General features: G+C 38.7%; 1 protein-coding gene across 1 annotated transcript in view; it reads right to left on the bottom strand.

Annotated features, from left to right (window-relative positions):
* LOC137238219 (piercer of microtubule wall 1 protein-like) overlaps positions 1–9,826 on the bottom strand; it is a 92,472-nt gene extending 82,646 nt beyond the window's left edge. The window contains exon 1 of the mRNA XM_067762961.1: positions 8,420–9,826. The gene's annotated coding sequence lies outside the window, so the exon portion shown is untranslated. The remainder of the gene's footprint in view (positions 1–8,419) is intronic.
* Between the last annotated feature and the right edge of the window lie 9,207 nt (positions 9,827–19,033).

Raw genomic sequence — 19,033 nt, 5'->3', positions numbered from 1 at the left:
AAATGTAATATCAATTATCCAAGTGGTTCGGAAGTCGTAGGTCGTGTTTTCACGAAGTGTATGCTGGCTTGAGTCTTAAGCTAGCAGACACTCCCGTTTCTCGGAACCGGACGCAGCTTTAAATTTTTTTTGCGGTATTAAATTGCCAATAAATGTAATATCAATTATCCAAGTGGTTCGGAAGTCGTAGGTCGTGTTTTCACGAAGTGTCTGCTGGCTTGAGTCTTAAGCTAGCAGACACTCCCGTTTCTCGGAACCGGACGCAGCTTTTAAATTTTTTTTTGCGGTATTAAATTGCCAATAAATGTAATATCAATTATCCAAGTCGTTCGGAAGTTGTAGGTTGTGTTTTCACGAAGTGTCTGCTGGTTTGAGTCTTAAGCTAGCAGACACTCCCGTTTCTCGGAACCGTACGCAGCTTTAAATTTTTGTTTGCGGTATTAAATTGCTAATAAATGTAATATCAATTATCCAAGTCGTTCGGAAGTCGTAGGTCGTGTTTTCACGAAGTGTCTGCTGGCTTGAGTGTTAAGCTAGCAGACACTCCCGTTTCTCGGAACCGGACGCAGCTTTAAATTTTTTTTGCGGTATTAAATTGCCAATAAATGTAATATCAATTATCCAAGTCGTTCGGAAGTCGTAGGTCGTGTTTTCACGAAGTGTCTGCTGGCTTGAGTCTTAAGCTAGCAGACACTCCCGTTTCTCGGAACCGGACGCAGCTTTAAATTTTTTTTTGCGGTATTAAATTGCCAATAAATGAGGTATAAATTATTTACTATATAATATTTTTTGTTTGCTATAGTGTGTCTGACACCTTAATAGGACCCTTATTAGTGCTACTTTTCAGCAAAGTACCACAACATCGATGCAACTCTCCAAAACTTGCGAGGAGTATTATTACCGCTAGTTCCTGCGAGCTTCGGGTTGTTTTTTACTTTTTGCATATGGAATTCTTACGAAGTACTTTTATAGTTCAACGTGTGCATTTAAGTACAACCTCTAGTGCAATGAAGTTACTCTATAATTTTCAATGTGGGGACCCGAAGAGCGACCTGCGTTAGTTTTTCGTGGAATATCGAGTTCATCTCTAAATGATTCTTCCATATGTCTATAAATACAAAATATCGATTATTTGAGGCAATCCGTATTGGTACTGCATGGTCCTTTGACAAATCTTTCTACCTTGTAGGTATCTTCTAACAAAATTCCTACTTAACTTTGATAAGAACCAGTTTTCGGATACAGTTCTCCAAACTTCGTTCGGTATCAAGCAAATATCTGTGCTCTGCGGCTTTTATTTATAACAATGTATTGACCAAATTGATAGTGATTAAACAATACTTTACTTATTAAGCATTTAAAATTGAATAGGATATAAGTATGTACTTCATAATTCTTATTAATCAGCAAATGGATAAAAACTGTTCATCTACTTATCATCTTAAAAAAACCTATCCTGCTTCCTTTTAGAAGTGCTTACTTATCTGATTGCCAACATTTCATTCCGAAATAATATTTAATATTCCGTACTCGTATCTTTATCATTTCGTAGCTTCACACTTACGCCCCGATTCTGAGCGTTACCGGTAAAATAGTTCCCAGAACATTATGTAACCGAATATCGTTACCAGTTCTTTTATCCGCGATTCTGGCCCAAGTGGTAACGCTGTCATCACCGAAAAACTCACCAGTGTCTGTGGAGAAATTTTAAAGGTAGTTTTCTTCGCTTTCACGGTTGCCACTTTGCCACAACACTTCGACATCTGTTGCAGAATGAATGTGAAAATTGGCCTTGTTTGATGCCCTGTGATGGCTGAATGGTTATAGCAGCGGCGCCTAAACGTTGCCGATGAAGGAATTTAGCAGTTCCCCAAATGAATCTATACAACGAGCTTTGGCAGTTGTCTAAATTTTTTCTTTCTCCTATTCTAATTTAATAATTTTTTCAATTAAGAAAAAATTTATCATAACAATAATAATGATAAAATAATTATTGTTAGGCCTTGAGCTCGTTTCGTGGAATATCGAGTTCATCTCTAAATGATTCTTCCATATGTCTATAAATACAAAATATCGATTATTTGAGGCAATCCGTATTGGTACTGCATGGTCCTTTGACAAATCTTTCTACCTTGTAGGTATCTTCTAACAAAATTCCTACTTAACTTTGATAAGAACCAGTTTTCGGATACAGTTCTCCAAACTTCGTTCGGTATCAAGCAAATATCTGTGCTCTGCGGCTTTTATTTATAACAATGTATTGACCAAATTGATAGTGATTAAACAATACTTTACTTATTAAGCATTTAAAATTGAATAGGATATAAGTATGTACTTCATAATTCTTATTAATCAGCAAATGGATAAAAACTGTTCATCTACTTATCATCTTAAAAAAACCTATCCTGCTTCCTTTTAGAAGTGCTTACTTATCTGATTGCCAACATTTCATTCCGAAATAATATTTAATATTCCGTACTCGTATCTTTATCATTTCGTAGCTTCACACTTACGCCCCGATTCTGAGCGTTACCGGTAAAATAGTTCCCAGAACATTATGTAACCGAATATCGTTACCAGTTCTTTTATCCGCGATTCTGGCCCAAGTGGTAACGCTGTCATCACCGAAAAACTCACCAGTGTCTGTGGAGAAATTTTAAAGGTAGTTTTCTTCGCTTTCACGGTTGCCACTTTGCCACAACACTTCGACATCTGTTGCAGAATGAATGTGAAAATTGGCCTTGTTTGATGCCCTGTGATGGCTGAATGGTTATAGCAGCGGCGCCTAAACGTTGCCGATGAAGGAATTTAGCAGTTCCCCAAATGAATCTATACAACGAGCTTTGGCAGTTGTCTAAATTTTTTCTTTCTCCTATTCTAATTTAATAATTTTTTCAATTAAGAAAAAATTTATCATAACAATAATAATGATAAAATAATTATTGTTAGGCCTTGAGCTCGATTCGAACCCGCGATCTTACAAATCAGTAGGCCGATATAACAACAAAATTTGTTAATAAAATAAATCAAAAATTTGGTCCTTTTTTTCGATGAATTTTGGTCCCAAATGAGAACATGGTGTGGCAACCGTGTTCGCTTTACCGAAAATGTCTCACTTGTAGAAACGAGGTTCACGAATAAACGGGACGATGTGTATATGCATATTATGCATGATAAGTTTCTGCATAGGTATATTGTAATTTATTCTGTGAAAATAAATAATGTAAACAAATATGTATAGCAGGAGGCAACACTTTTTTACTATTATCTTTACTTATTTGCCACCGTGGTGTGATGGTAGCGTGCTCCGCCTACCACACCGTATGCCCTGGGTTCACACCCCGGGCAAAGCAAGATCAAAATTTTAGAAATAATGTTTTTCAATTAGAAGAAAATTTTTCTAAGCGGGGTCGCCCCTAGGCAGTGTTTGGCAAGCGCTCCGGGTGTATTTTTGCCATGAAAAGCTCTCAGTGAGAACTCATCTGCCTTGCAGATGCCGTTCGGAGTCGGCATAAAACATGTAGGTCCCGTCCGGCCAATTTGGAGGAAAAATCAAGAGGAGCACGACGCAAATTGGAAGAGAAGCTCGGCCTTAGATCTCTTCGGAGGTTATCACGCCTTACATTTATTTTTATTTTTTATTTACTTAATTGCGCTTACAATTCTTTATTTTTCACTTTTGTCTTTTTCTAAACAACAGCTGTTGTGTGGTTATTTCGATGTAACCACCTACTTTTGTGGGTAAAAAATTATCCGGCTACTTTCGCGGGTAGAATACTAAAAGGGTGTAAAAGTTGCTACATGATTTCGTTACCGTGGTGAAGAATGTTGTTACCACACTAGAATCGGGGCGTTATTCGCAAATTTCTTTGAAAAATATGCTTCCATCACCACAAATCGACCTTGCCGAGCTGTCAGCAGTCACGTTGTCCGACAGCTGTTTGACCGTCTGTTTGTTTGTCATTTGCTGTATTTTAATTTCGGTTTGCATATTTTGTTTTTACTTTTATCTATTCTTTTGCTTTGTATTTTCATCACCTTTCTCAGAATCGTGTCGTGATAAATTGCCGCTTTTTTCGGCACCCACATTTTTCTTGGTATTTTTGCTATGCTCGTCTTGTACAGGGTGTGTATGTGTACATTTGTTTCATTATACATCAAATGTATATACTTATGGTATTTTAGTGCTTAACGCCCACTACTGAGTCCCAATTTAAATAAAAATTTTGCTTGACACAATAAGGTGTCGCTATAGTGGAGCAAAGAGCAGCTGTTTTATAATGGAATGTGTTGCTGGTGGCGTTTCATCAGCGATGTTATTGTTGGTTCTTGGTCCACTTCTCTCTCGCAGTTTTTTTTTTTATATCTTTTTTAAAGTAATCTTTGTTCAAAATTTAATTTGTTTGGATATTTCATCCAAAAATTAATTGAATTCGTATAAACGAGATTATACATATAGTCTATAGATAACCTACATAACATAGTAACGGATTTATGTAGTTTGTTGTGTCTTATGGGATGCGAAGGCTGCAAAGCTGTATGAGACAGCTGAAGCTCATCAAAATCGTCCTAAGACTCTTGATTCGAGTAGGAGGAGTTGCCGAGGGAACATGAAATAACACTGGATTAACTCAGTTAATTAAATATTATTTGTTCTTCGACTTAAACTTATGAATTCCTATAAGTGACCCTCAAAAGATGTCGGGATAGTATTCGGAGATTATAGTCAAATGGCTGTAAGCTGAATGAAGAACTCGAAGCGTGTTTCACGACTGACATTGCACCAGTGTCGTGGATCTGCGCGATTTTCGAAGTCCTTAGGCCCGGTTTTTCAGTACAAGTTCAACTTAGTTTATTGGTTAAACTACACCTTAACTTATTCTGCAGTTTTTCAGTATATTTTAACTGAAGTTTAACCTGAGCTTAAGCGGCCTATCTGGCAAGGTTTAGTTAACCTATCAGTTATTTGCGATCATTCGAAATGGCATCGAATATACCCAACAAGCATTTGGGCTTGAGTACCATTAGCGCTCGTGTTGATAACAAGGCATACTTGTAAAATCTCAAGAGTTATTTCGAAACAGTGGCTCAAATCGGGAATCATAGCGTACTCAGCAAAAGAGGGATTTTTTTATAAAACAATTATATATATTATAAATAATTCCCTACTTGTGGTTCTCTAACTGGACTCGAATGTAAGATTCCATACCACAGTATTTTCACGAAAATAAAATATATATAATTTATATTTGATTAATTACGCTTCATTACCAAAGAGGATAAATATGATAAGAGCCGTCACTCGTTATTTTTAGGCATTTGCTGGTCGCTACTTTTTTTTGGGCGAGATGCTTACAAATGTCTTTTATACATTTTCGTGGGGTTCTTGTGTTTATTTTTCCAACTGTATTTAATTAGTTATTTAATTCTCTTTCCAAAAATCACAGTTGCACAAGGTGCCTACACGGCATGGATAAATGCGAGATAATTAAAAATTTCCCTCTCAGAAAACATTAGGCATCAATTTTTTTTATTTCCAGCGAGTTACTCACCACAAAGTAACGAGTGACGGATCTTATTATTTAAGCTGTTGGTTTTGGTGGTACCTCCTTGGAGATTTTGTTTTCAACTCCACCTCAACTCGATATCCATTGTAAGCTATCAACTGCAGAAATGTGTTGAATATTCATTTGATAACCATACATTCTCAAAATCTCTCAAATGTCGGATAATAATTGAGAATGACGTCTTAAGGAATGTTTCGACGTTGAAGATTCGATAACTATACATTTTACAAAATTTCTCAAAGGTTGGATAGTGATTGGAGAATGAAGTTGGATATCAACTAGAGAACTATCTGATTTAAGAATAATTAAATAATGATGTGGGATAACACTTCCGGAACTAGGTATATATTTCCCTGGAGAAAATTTTCCCATGTTTGTTGGGTAAACAAAATCCAGCTGTTGCCGTATCTAAAAATTATCTAGATAATAAAAAAACAATGTTGCCGCACAAAAAAGCATACCCCAAAGGTGGCCTTAAACTGTGACTGAAAAACTGCTCAGTAGTTTAACTGGAGTTTAAATTTGACAAGAGTTTTAGCAAACTTAGTTTAATCTTAGCTTAACCAACTACTGAAATTCCGGTCCTTCCTGCATTAAACTTGACTTGCTGAAAACTAACGTTCAGCTATACAGTAGTCGCTCACAAATTAGAACCTTTAGTAATTAGAATGTACAGAAATTAGAATCAACTTTTTCAACCCATTACACGATCTGAAATTAGAATCGAAAATTCGAATTTCTGAGCGTATTTTGTTTTTTTTTTTTTTTTTGTTGCCAAATTGATATAAAAAGGGGGATCCACAATTTATTCATGTAACGCTCGGTAGTCGTTGGATTTTCATCACGGTTCTGAGCAGTTTTTGTGTGAAATGTTTTGACATTATTTGTTTAAAAGCAAAAGTAATTCGCTGAAATGCCAAATAGACGTAAGAAAAATACTTTGTCCTTGGAAACCAAAGTTCATATCTTGGAAAAGCTTGACAAAGGTGTGCATGGAAAGCGGTTAGCCCTAGAATTTGATGTGGCACCATCTGCAATCAGCTATATCAACTCGAATAAACCATACATTTTAAACGCTGTTTCTAATACCTCTCATGAGGCTAACAAAAAATCATTGCACATCGCTGAATATTAGTTATGAAGTTTTTGTTTCATTTTTGGTTTTTTTAATGTGTTTCTATCGATCTTTTATGTATTTTTAATAAAAAAATATCTTTATTGTAATTAGAGTTTTTGTTTTTTGGATCTTTTTTGATTTAGCCATGGTTCAAGTGGTTGGCTCATCTGTACAAAAACAAAATATGTTAGTTCAGATTGTCAAAATCTGCGTGCTGGTGCGAATGGTATGGAATGGAAACATAAAATTGCATGTCGTAAGAAAATGTTGCCAGTGTGTTGGTTTCATTTTGAGTTTGCCATCAGCTTTTGACAATCCCATTAACCATGCAATAAATAAAATCATAAGCCAACCATATAATTGAGCCATGGATTTAGCGTATATATGCATATGTGTATATTTAATAAAAAACATGTGACATGTAATGCACTGGATTGTTATATGTTTTCTCGTGTTTTTGAATAAAATTCAATAAGACAAACATCCAGGAATTAAAATTTTTCAGAAATTAGAATCACTCTAAAAACAAAGTGGTTCTAATTTGTGAGCGTATACTGTACTACTTCACTACAGTAATAGTTCTCGCTCAATAGCTTATCTACTTTTAACCTTTAAAACTTGTTTACAAGAAACAAAGTAATCACACATGAACAACAGACAAACACACAGCGGTTTAGGGGATCAGAATATACCCGCGGTAGGTATGCCTGTCTTAAGAGGCGACTAAAATACCAGATTCAAGGGGCTGTGCAGCGCAACCCTTCAGGTTGCCAGCGCAATATATAGCTTCTCCAAACCCAATTGTCAACCTCACCTATCCGCGGCGATTCCTGTTTCACTAACAGACGAGGCTCTGGCGAACCCAAGCTCCTCATGGAACTTGGGGTGGGGAGGGAGGGAATGGTCTGAAGGTTTAATGTGGCCACATAAATCGTTTTCGAAATGGTCGGGCTAGCACCTTAATGGTGCTGTGGTACCGGAGCGTACCGGATCTGTATCCAGCAAAGGACCATCACATCCATAACACTCCCCAAAGCCTTCGGGAGCAACCTTATCGCTACAACAACAACACAACAACAACAACAACAAATAAACGCACCGAAGCTACAAACCCACAAATATGGTCAAACGACTAGAATTACTGACTTTTACCTGCCTCAGTCAGCCACACAAATCGCACAGTAAAAACCGCCCTAGGTTCTGAATGAACACGCAGTACATACACAAACATCATGTACCTACGAACTATAAATACAAGACAAACGACAACAATAGATCAGAATGAAAATCGACATCATTGTGAAAAAAACAAGTGTGATATCTTAAACGTCAAATGCCTGAGAAGATGTTTAATATGGCCACTTTTTTGCGTTTTGACAGGGTGTTCAATATGGCGGCGCATAGCGCCGGCTATCTTCCGCGGGTGATAGAAAGAGATACAGAATGAGACAGCGAGAGTCAGTTAAAAATCAGGTGATTCATTATATTTGTAATATTGACGTCTATGCAGAAGTTATCACAGTTGTGTTATCCACTATGATGGACACTGATGATGGCACAACGCTGAAACCGGTTTGTCTCGAAAGCAAATTTGACAAGGGATGACGGAAAATCGTTCCAATATACGTAATTAAGAAGTGCTTACTACATATATATGTGCATCGGTAATTAAATAAAAGAAAATCTGCTCAAGTGAAAAATTCATGTACATAGAGAAAAGGATTCCGTTACATACCCTTTTAAAATTCAGCATCAATTCGTTAAGCCTTTTACTTTTTGTTGTTTATACTACGAAGTGATGATCTATTAAGTGCAAGAAGGTTGCAACAAACTAGTTTAATACAAATCTTTATATTTCGTTTTTTAATGCCGAATTAAGTATCAGATTATTTCACAATTTCAACTTTTTCAGTGGCAGTGTCATCTTTTTAAATTACTAACCATTCCACATACGATTTTCCTTTTAGGGACTACGCTTGGCGGCATATCTTTAATGAATAAATTGTAGGAAACAGTTATAACTTTGATTTACACGATATTATAAGCGATATTCGTTAAAATTTCAGCTTTGGTCTTTTAAAAACTTGTTGCCCAATTTCTGATTTCAGTGCTTATGGGGCAATTTATTTATGAATGCAGGTTCCGGCAGAGGTTCTGGGCAGAGAACTCGATCAGTGACTCAACCCGCAGCAGTTTGTTGTTGTTTTCACTATTTACGCATGGTGTCTTCATTTATCACCAATGCTTTTTTCATACACAATTGTCTCTTCTATTTAGTGTTTATTTGCTTTTTAAATAGCTTAATTTTATTAATATAAATGTTTTTGTTTTTTGTTAAAAGTCAAGATATAAGCGACCGCGCAGGCGACGTAGACAGAATCTGCAGCAGCATGTCTTTGGCAGAACCAGAATGGCCGAAAATTATATCAACCAACAGGAACAAACTACAAAAGCAAGTTGAATATCGATGTTTAACAAAGAATACAAAAACCATGCCTTAATGAAAGCGATTTTAAAGACAAAATAGCAACCAAATTCACGCAGCTGCAACAACAAATTCGTCAGCCATCTAATTTTGAGCGTTCGCGTGGGTGGATTTCTCGAGTGCGTAGTGTTTTTGTTGTTGTTGGCACACAGCAAACCTTGTCGCAGTGCAGGAGTTTTTGAGTGGCGCTCTAGGAAAAGTGATTATACGGTTCAATTGCAAATGAGGGTCGTGAAACAACAGTAGCAACAACATTTACTTGATTGACCACACACGCCAGCAATAAAATATATGTAGATAGATAAGGGCATTTGTTGGCAATTCGTTTTATTCTTCCTGTTGCTGCTATTACAACAATAGAAATCTGAGTAACACGCCGTATTTAATTGTTATCTATAAAAATGGTATTTATGATTTCGTATTTCAACACTGCACCCACTCGTCTTACGCGCTTGCTGCTCTAATTTGTATCGTTGCCCACCGCCGTTCACGTCTTTTTTTTTTATTCAATTAAATCTTATGCGCCAGACGTTTCTAAAATTACACAATACAGCTTATTGCTTAACTTTTTCATTGTAATTTTTTGCATTTTCACTTCCACTTTTCCAAAATTAAACTTTTTTTATTCAAACTACTTGGGCGTTGGTAGGATGTGGTCAGATTAATTTTTTACACGTATGTATGTTTGTTTTATACACTTTTGACCACGGTAGCATAAGAAATTTTAATCAGATAAAACAAACCGCATTGTGACGGTGAAAGAAGCCGACTGAAGCGTAGACGTTGCGCTGTGAAAATGCGTCGCTGCTAAAAAATGTTGGTGAGTGTTGCCATTGTAAAAATGTGTAAAGTACTTTTTCTGCTAGAATCAATAAAAAGCTTATATAGACGGCAAAAAGCAAATCGAATTAGTATTTGATTATGTGCTTATAATTTTTTGTTCAAATTTGCTCTATTGTTCAAAAAGCGACTGAATTATTTTTAGTGTTTGAGTGTTACTCTTTCTTGCAACCTTGGTGGTGTGTTCAATGAAGGAAGATAATCAAATGCAGATAAACAAAGCGATAAAAATTCTATCGTCTCTATTAGAGATCGTATTGTTGAAGCTCTTTGTAACATTAGACTATGTTTAGGTAGGCTAGCACCCACTTCCAAAGTTAAATAACTCACACACACAATTTGAATTGTCTGCTCAAAATATAAGTGCAGAATTTCTAAGCTGCTAAGATTTCAACACACTGGCAAAGAGGATTGAAATAATAAGGGACGTCAGTTTGTACTTTTTTTCGAAACTCATTTGTAATGTACCACTTGCGAGGTAATTCTAAATTGCTTCTACCCATTTTCATCAGATATTTTTGTTCTTTGCAAAGAATTGTATAAACTAAACAATTCATCCACTTTCCAACGATCACAATATATATCGCTTAGTATTGATTTCGTAAATGTAAACTCAGTTTTAATATACGAAAAAAATTGTTTTGAATACAAATTTTTAATTTTTGTTAGGTAAAACAACTTAAGTGACGGTTAAAATGTTTGAGTTTTCATGCAGCAAATTTTGTTTGAACAGGTCACGCAGCGCACTGCTTAGCATATAGCGACACATGTGTTTTGCCTAGTATAAGCCAGTGCGTTTAAAATGTAGTTGCGGAGCAATTCTGTGCTTATATTTTGGCACTAACATTATTAAATTGTTAGATATTGATTGGAAAAATTTAAAAACGCTAGCGTCTTTTAATACAATAAGCAGAGAACCAAACACCATAAACTTCCAAGCCGCACTGATTTGTATCGTAATGAAAAAGCCTCCCTTTTTCTGAAAGGGAAACCAAGTCTGGGAACCAACTTTCATATTTGCCAAAACGAGTCAAACAATTTATTTTTTGTTTTCAAAATTATACAAGAAGCAAAGGGTTATTTAGGTAATAATTTACAACAGGGATCGACTGCTGATACGCATTCAAAATTGGGAGACAATAATCCGAAGGCGAAAAAGAAAAACTTAAACTTTCTCCGTATACAAAAACTTTGTGTATAAAGGGATTTCATCCCACACCATTGGCGGACCGGCCCGCGTAATTTTTTAAAACCGGGGCTGAAAGCAAGAAGGGCTCTGCGTAAAAATACTATGGATCCCACCTACGGGTTCGAAGAGCCCATTCTTAGGTTTTCTTTTATATCTTTTGAACGACAAAACATTTTTTCCGCCTTCTGAATATTAATAGTGAGTTCAAGGCGCGTCGGTTGACACCTCACCGAAGTTTGGATGCGTATTAGTAACCGAATCCTATTGAAAATTAATGCTGTGTTCTTTGCTACCAGGTATACGGTTGGAATGTGCAGATTGGCATACAGTGCAGCCGTCGGAGTTGTTTTCAGGGCTCCCGTAATGCTAAGCATCGATAGTCTGCATACCCGCTCTAATTTTTTGAGGTATGTTGTTTTTTGTGTGGCTTTCCACCAAACAAGAACTCCATAGTATAGAATAGGGCTTACAATCGCTGTAAAACCCCAATGAGAAAGAGAGGGCGATAAGCCCCACGTACTCCCCAGCATTCTTTTACATGCATAGAGTGCCGCTGAGGCCTTCTTGACCCTCTGCTCCACGTTGAGCTTCCATGACAGCTTACTGTATAGGATGATTCCTAGATATTTTGTGTAAGGTTTCTCCTGTAAGGTTACCCCTTCTAACTTAGGCCAAGCCTAATTTGGGACCTTGTACCTCTTTGTAAACAAGACCATATCCGTCTTCTCCGCATTGACTTTCAACCCGACATTAGATGATCAGGTATGAATATCGCGAAGCGCCCGATCCATCAAAAAACTAATCTTTGGAAGGCACTTTCCACTTATGGCAATTGCAGCGTCATCTGCGTAAGTCGTAAGTTTTACGGGTCCCTCCTCGAATCGCCTGAGCAGTTGGTTGATGACCAGCGTCCACAGCAGAGGTGATAGCACCCCTCCCTGCCACGTGCCCCTGTCCACTGATTTTGTGGCCTCGTACAATACCCATTGTGATGTAATCTTTCCGCAATTTAACATGCAGCCGATCCATCTGATTAAGGCAGGATGTACTTTAATGTAATTAAGACCATCCATAATCACCCATTTTGCAACATTATTGAAAGCCCCGGCAATGTCTAAGAAGACTCCTGGAGCATACTCCTTATATTCGAGGGATTTCTCTATGCTTATTACCACCCTATGCAATGCAGTGTCTACCGACTTGTCTTTTGTGTACGCATGCTGTGTTGTGGAGAGCAGCTTTTCATCCATGTTGGACTTTATGTACACATCTATCAGCCCCTCAAAGCAGAAATTATGTTAAGCTAATGGGTCTATAGTATTTGGGATACACGTGACCGATCTTCCCCACCTTTGGTAGGAAAGATACACGATAGTGATGGACGATATGGCTATTTTCAGCTATCAGTGAAAATAGATATGGCTATTTTTGAATCACGGCTATATTTTATAGCTATAGCGATCGCTTTATTTTAACAAGCGATTCTATACAGAAGATATGATGGGCGATAAAGCGATTTTGAGCTATCAGTGAATATAGATATGGCTATTTTTACAGCTATGGCTATCACTTCCATTTATCTTTGATAAACGAATCTGCAATTATTTGTATACTTGGATATAAAAAATTAATGTTTAAATTTGTTTACCGGAGTAGATTGAATGTTATACATTACTTTAATTTAGTATACAGAATATATGAACCAAAATAGGAATAAAAAGACAAAAATATGTACCTTTTATTGTAAACTGATGTAATGTGAAATTCTAGTTTTTCTGAGATGTTATGATATATATAATTACCTGGCTTACGATAATATGTTCAGTCTTGTATTACACTCAATGAGATGAAACTAGCTGAAATAGATGTCTATGCATCTAGGTTTTATAAATTTTGCTAATTGAAAATGCTTTGATTTCTAAATGTGAGATGAATCAACCCGAAATAAATCTGAATATTTAACACCATAAAAACATGATTTATTTACTATATTATACTACACCGATGTATTCAAAAATAATCCGTATTAATTTATTCTGAAAGTTGTATTTGGATGCATAATATTTGTATAGTACAGTGAATCAATTTTTAATGAAAAATACAGAGCAAAATATAGAAAATTCTTCAAACTATTATAAAAATGTTCTTTAGCAGAAAATTAGCCACCCACTTCAATGTCCTAGATATTAGCCGGAGAATTCAACCTTATACAAACCATATGACAAAGCTTGAATTGCATTCTCCCAAAAAACTAAAATTTTGAGTTAATCTGTTTACAATAAGACGAGTGATATATGCTTCTATAATTCTTTTATTATTCCATCAAAACACACAAATTTTATAAAACTGTTAACGGCTACAGCCTAGAGGTATTAACTTATGAATAACACATGCATTAGTTTCATGTCCGAATCAGTTTTAGCAAGCGTAAAATATGCTATTGTTTTTTTGTTTAGGCCAACGTCCCATCTCATTTCTATACCCTCCTGTATTTGGCATTCTTTTAAATTTTTATCGTATTCTGTTTCTAGGCGCACAAGTGGACCAAAAACTTTCTCGTATTGATAACCATCTTCATAACGCAATAGAACTTGTGATGGTTCAGTATCTATACCTGGCTTCTCTAAATCCTGAAATGTAGCATCAATATTTTCCTTCCATAATTCCTCTAATTTTTTTATTTGTGCTGCTGATATTTGTCGTGCACGCCACTGCTCTTGCTCGGTAGGAACCTTAACCAACCACGGCAAAAACGAACGATCAGTTATAAGTGGCTTCCATTGTTCTTGATCCCAATTCATATACAATACATAAGCCACACGAGTAACATTTTAGTACTGTTTCTCCAAGTGGACCTTCAGAATGTAGGGTGACTTCCCTATGTTTAGCCCTCACCGAAAGATTAACAATTTGGGATCCAGATGTGCTTCCACGCCCTTTGCAAAACCATTTTTTGCAATTATTGCACATCACTTCGTCGTCGAAATTGTTGTTGCACAAGTTTGCTTTGTTCCGTTCGCCATTTCCACAATTTCTCTGCACAAAAAGCACACTTTTTCGCTCTTATTTACCACTATCTCTTGACGAGAAATTTTTTTCATTGTGCAGTTCTTAAGACAATTATCCCCATTTTTCGATAATAGCTGGCAAACTTTTGTTAAAGTATATTTTTCCAATTTTAGAGAAAATTATTCCTTTTTGTATCCAATAAACTTTTTTACTCAGTCGGAAAGTAAAACACACAGATGAGTAGTGATGAACGATATTTCACTATCGATGATTGCATCCACGCTATCACTATTAGTATTAGAATTTCATGCTGAAGGAAAATCGCCAATCGCTATAATCGCTATTGGCGATATTCTGCCAGAGGTGATTGTCATTCAAAAGAATCGAATGAAGGAAAATCGCCAATCACTGATATATTTGAATTGCAATAGCTATAGCTATTAGCGATTTGTCAATAGCGGTGATGCAATCACCAATAGCGAAATATCGTTCCATCACTAATACACGAACAGTTCTCCAAGAGTGCGGTACATAATTCAGGGCCCGTAATACGTGTTACGATCCGTGATCGAATCTCATTTTGAAATCACAATAACTCTGAAATGGTGTATAAGATTAATGGCATATGCGAGCTAGCGACAAATAGTACTCGTTAAATTGATAACATATTATAATTTTTAGAAATTGTTTCACAGTTGCGTAGTTACCGCTTGAGTGAAAATGGGTTTCAGTCACTGATCGTAACACGTAATACGGGCCCAGCCTTATGCACCCATCGAATATTATTTTAAGCCATTCCACGACCACCATACTTGAAACTTGTAGCATGGCCGAGAATATACCGTCTGGGCACGGCGATTTAAACGTAGAAAACGTTTTCACTGCCCATTTTATCTTGGTATCGGTCGCCAAGCCGGGCACTACTAGCTCCGTGATCGAAGTGTAGTGATGTCTGTTGGCTCTTCTAAACGGTCTCCCGACGGGAAATGTGTGTCGAGAAGCACCTCAAGGGATTCCTCACTATTACGTGACCATTCCCCGTTCTCTTTCTTTATTCGTCCCTCGACTATGTTTCCCCTTGCTAGGACTTTTTTCAACCGTGCTGTTTCGATAGAGCACTCTATGTCCGTACAGAAACTTTTCCATGAGTTTCTCTTCGCCCTGGCAATTTCACGCTTGTAGATCCTCAGTAGGTCCCTGTACTTGTCCCAACACGCTTCGCTTTCCGCTGTCTTTGCGAACTTAAACATTTATTTTACCTGTCTTCTTAGAAGATTCAGCTCATTGCACCACATTGGCGGCTTTGCTTTTCCTCTGAATCTTCTTAGAGGGCAAGCTTTGTTATACGCAGTCCTAAGTGTCCTTGTTAGCAATTCATTCGACTCCTCCAGTTCCTCCGCATTGGCAACCTCTTTAGGTTGTCCCAGTTTTGTTTCTACATGTTTCTGGAATTTAGTCCAGTTCGTTGACCTAGGGTTTCTAAAGGTTCCTCCCTTCTCTACCCTCTTTAGGGGGATGCTGAAGTTGATATACGCATTGTCGGAGAAGGATGGTCTATCCAGAACCATCCAATCATACCTTGATATATCACGCTAGGAGCTCAATGTAATATCCAGAACATTGCTGGATGTTGGACCATTGTATGTAGGGACATTTCCCCTGTTGGCTATCTGCAAATTGATTTGCAGGATGTAACTAAATAGAGATTCGCCTTTCTCGTTCGTATCTGCTCCTCCCCACGCGTTGTGGTGCGCATTTGCATCTGCGCCTATGACCAACCGCCCTTCCTCCTGTACTAGTCTTTCGCACTCCATCGGTGGAACCTCCGCAACATGGGCCATGTAACAGGACGCCAGGATAAATGCCTCCTTATTCTTTTGCTTAACGGCCACCGCTACGAGGTCCTCAGTGGTGTAATTAGGCAGCATATATGAATGCAGCTGTTTCCTTACCATTACTATAGCTCGCACCCCTCCTTCCGTTTGCGCGTAGTAAACGCCAAACGCGCGCGATGAGAGCGATGGCTCCTGGATCAGCGCCACGTCAAACGAACCCTCCTCAAGGGTTAGGAGGAGTTCGCTCGACGCCACTTTACTGTGTTGGAGGTTTATCTGTGGGACTCGCAGCACCATTGGGCTGTTTTTCCCCCTCCAGCACCTTCGTCGTGACGTCATCGTCCTCCCCTTTCCCTTTTGGTTTAGAGTATTCGTGGGCTCCTTCAGACTCTCGTGACTGTTTTGCCGGGTGTTCCTCTGTGCGAGTCACAGCACCATTTAGCGGTTGGTCGTCCTCTAACACCTTCGTGGTGACGTCGGAGACCTCCACCTGGCTTTTCCCCCTTAGGCTTTTGAGGTCCTTTTCGACTTCGCCCACCTCTAGCGTGTTAGGGGTTTTATATTCGGGACTTCTTTTCCTGAGTCGCATATAAATTTTGCCAGTGCCAAAGGACATTTTGCCAAGCTGCGTGTACAAAATATCCTCCGCGTGCTTGTTTATTTGGAAGATGTAGAACTGACCATCCTCGGTAGGCCGAGATACAGTAAGTACCTTCCAATCCTGTGTCAGTATGTTCGGATTCTGATTATGCAGAAGTCGCAGTGTATCCTCCAACTTCATGACGCATGGTATCCATACCTTAACTTTTGGTACCGTGGGGATTTGCACTTTATCCATCACCTCAAACCGCGCGTTCGTGCCTTGCCTTTGGAGGTTTGGAACCACTTCCTCCAGCCACCGCAAGCTCGCGATGTTGTCGTACGCTATCATCTTCAGACCATTATACCATCCCCCCGAATCAAAGGTTGGAAAGGGCTTACTTGGTTGTTCCCGCATCATCTTAAGCATTAAGCTAATAAGCTCCCTTTCTACAGATCTCCACCTTTCAGTAGTCATTTGTCCGAAAGGACTGCTACGATCAACAAACGCCACAGTCTGTGACTGCTTTGCCACATCACTCATCTTTTCGGGAAAATACGGAGTCTTAGTGTTATCTCCCTTTGGCACCTCCGAGAAAGCCGGAGTCTTAGCGTTAGCTCCCTTTAGCACCTCCAATAAAGCGGGAGTCTTAGCGTTATCTCCCTTTGGCTTATCTCTTACTTCCGTAGTTGGAACTTCCCTCTGACTCGCAGCTTTCGAGCTAGTTGCTACCTCGCTATTGGGGCCCATCTGTTTTACAGCTTTGGGCCTACTTGTCTTGTCTATGCGACTGCCCTGCTTCGCGGCTCTAGGACTGGGTTCTTTCTGCCTCTTGAAGGCAGGCTTGTCGCCTTCCGCCGAACGTTGCCCCTTCATTCTGCCATTCGACGCTTCTTCCTCATCGTACCGGTTGCAGAACCGAGGGTTTCTCGCAGCAAACTGCCTCCGACCTACTTCTACCGCCTCATGGGTCCATTCCAAGCGCTCGATCTCTATTTCTGTTGGGTCGGCCACTGCTGCCAAGCGTTGTACAATTCTTAGCGCTGCACGGTACTGCAAGAGAGCTCTTTTACTTCCTCTGCTTTGTACCCTTCTCCACTCTTCTACTCCGTTTTCATTTGTGTGCTTCTCTAACACGGAGTTCATTGAATCAGCACTACTCTCGCTCCCAGAGTCCGACGCATCGCTTAATTCGTATTTGTCGTCCTTGGATTGCGACTCAGTCTCTTTGCATCGTCCTTATTACAATCAGGTAACGAGTCGTTCATCTTGGTCGTACGACCACCTGCCCGACAAGGCGGGCTCGGCGGTACAGTATTATATACGGGGAAAAAACCGTCCACCACAGCAGCGCCCCTTACTGTGGTAAGGCCATAAATACATCCCGAGGTGGCCCGGTATCGGGAAGGCTCCTTTCGAATACAGCCGAATTTATTCCCTGGCTGCAAATCGTCCAATAGGTACGGTGCGCATAACACCCTGGATTAGGGGGTTGGCAGTTCTTGGTCACCGACATCCCACCGCCCTCCTGTGAGACGAAACGGCGTAGATGTCAGTCCTAAACAGCTCCGCCTCATAGTCGGGCGCTATGGAGTTCGGCTAAGCCCTCACACCAACGACAAGGTGCCTACCCTAGTGAGGGTAGTCTCTCAAACTAGCAAAAGCAAAGTATGAAAGCCTTATAAATAATTATTTCATTTCCAAAATTTAAAATTAGCAAAGAAACGAAAAATAAATAAAAATTAATGTCAAGATGTACCGCGACTGACAATCGAACCTTCGCACTTCGAGATCTGCCAAACAGAAGTCAGAGCGGCGCCTTAGCAAGCTCAGCCACAACACCATATAATGTTGCGTTGCCAAAATGAGGTATTATATTGTTTGTCGTGGTTTTTTTTTACACGCGTATGCGTTTACGTTTGCGCGTGAAAAAAAATGCTTATCCTCGCTTAAATAATGCTTACGAGATCGATCTCGTGGCAAATACCTACTTAGGAGACCCATATAGCGGCAAATAGCTACACAGCATGTTGTTCGGAAAAGCGGAGACACAAACCTCTGTTGTATAACTGTGTATAACCTATAGCTGAAACGGGTGCGATGAATCGTGGGCACACACCATTTTTAGAAGTGATACATAGAATTAGTGTAGAGGTGAAACATAGACACATATTTCAGTTGCATTTGGGTACAATGCGTGTTGAAATTTAGTAGTACACCTTTTATGCGCATCAATTTCAGAGGTGTATTTAAAGTTTGACGCTTAGCAGTCCATATAAAGTTTAAGCGTAAACGTATATGGATGTAAAAAAAAAACACAATTATTGTTATTTTGGTGAATTTCGTTGATTTAGTGAGTTTTTTTGTGTCTTTTCCTTACTGAATACCGAAATCATCTCAATTCACAAAAA

The sequence above is a fragment of the Eurosta solidaginis genome, chromosome 1, assembly GCF_040869045.1.
Source record: "Eurosta solidaginis isolate ZX-2024a chromosome 1, ASM4086904v1, whole genome shotgun sequence".
NCBI classification, from domain to species: domain Eukaryota; kingdom Metazoa; phylum Arthropoda; class Insecta; order Diptera; family Tephritidae; genus Eurosta; species Eurosta solidaginis.
This window is presented reverse-complemented; position numbering and strand designations above follow the sequence as displayed.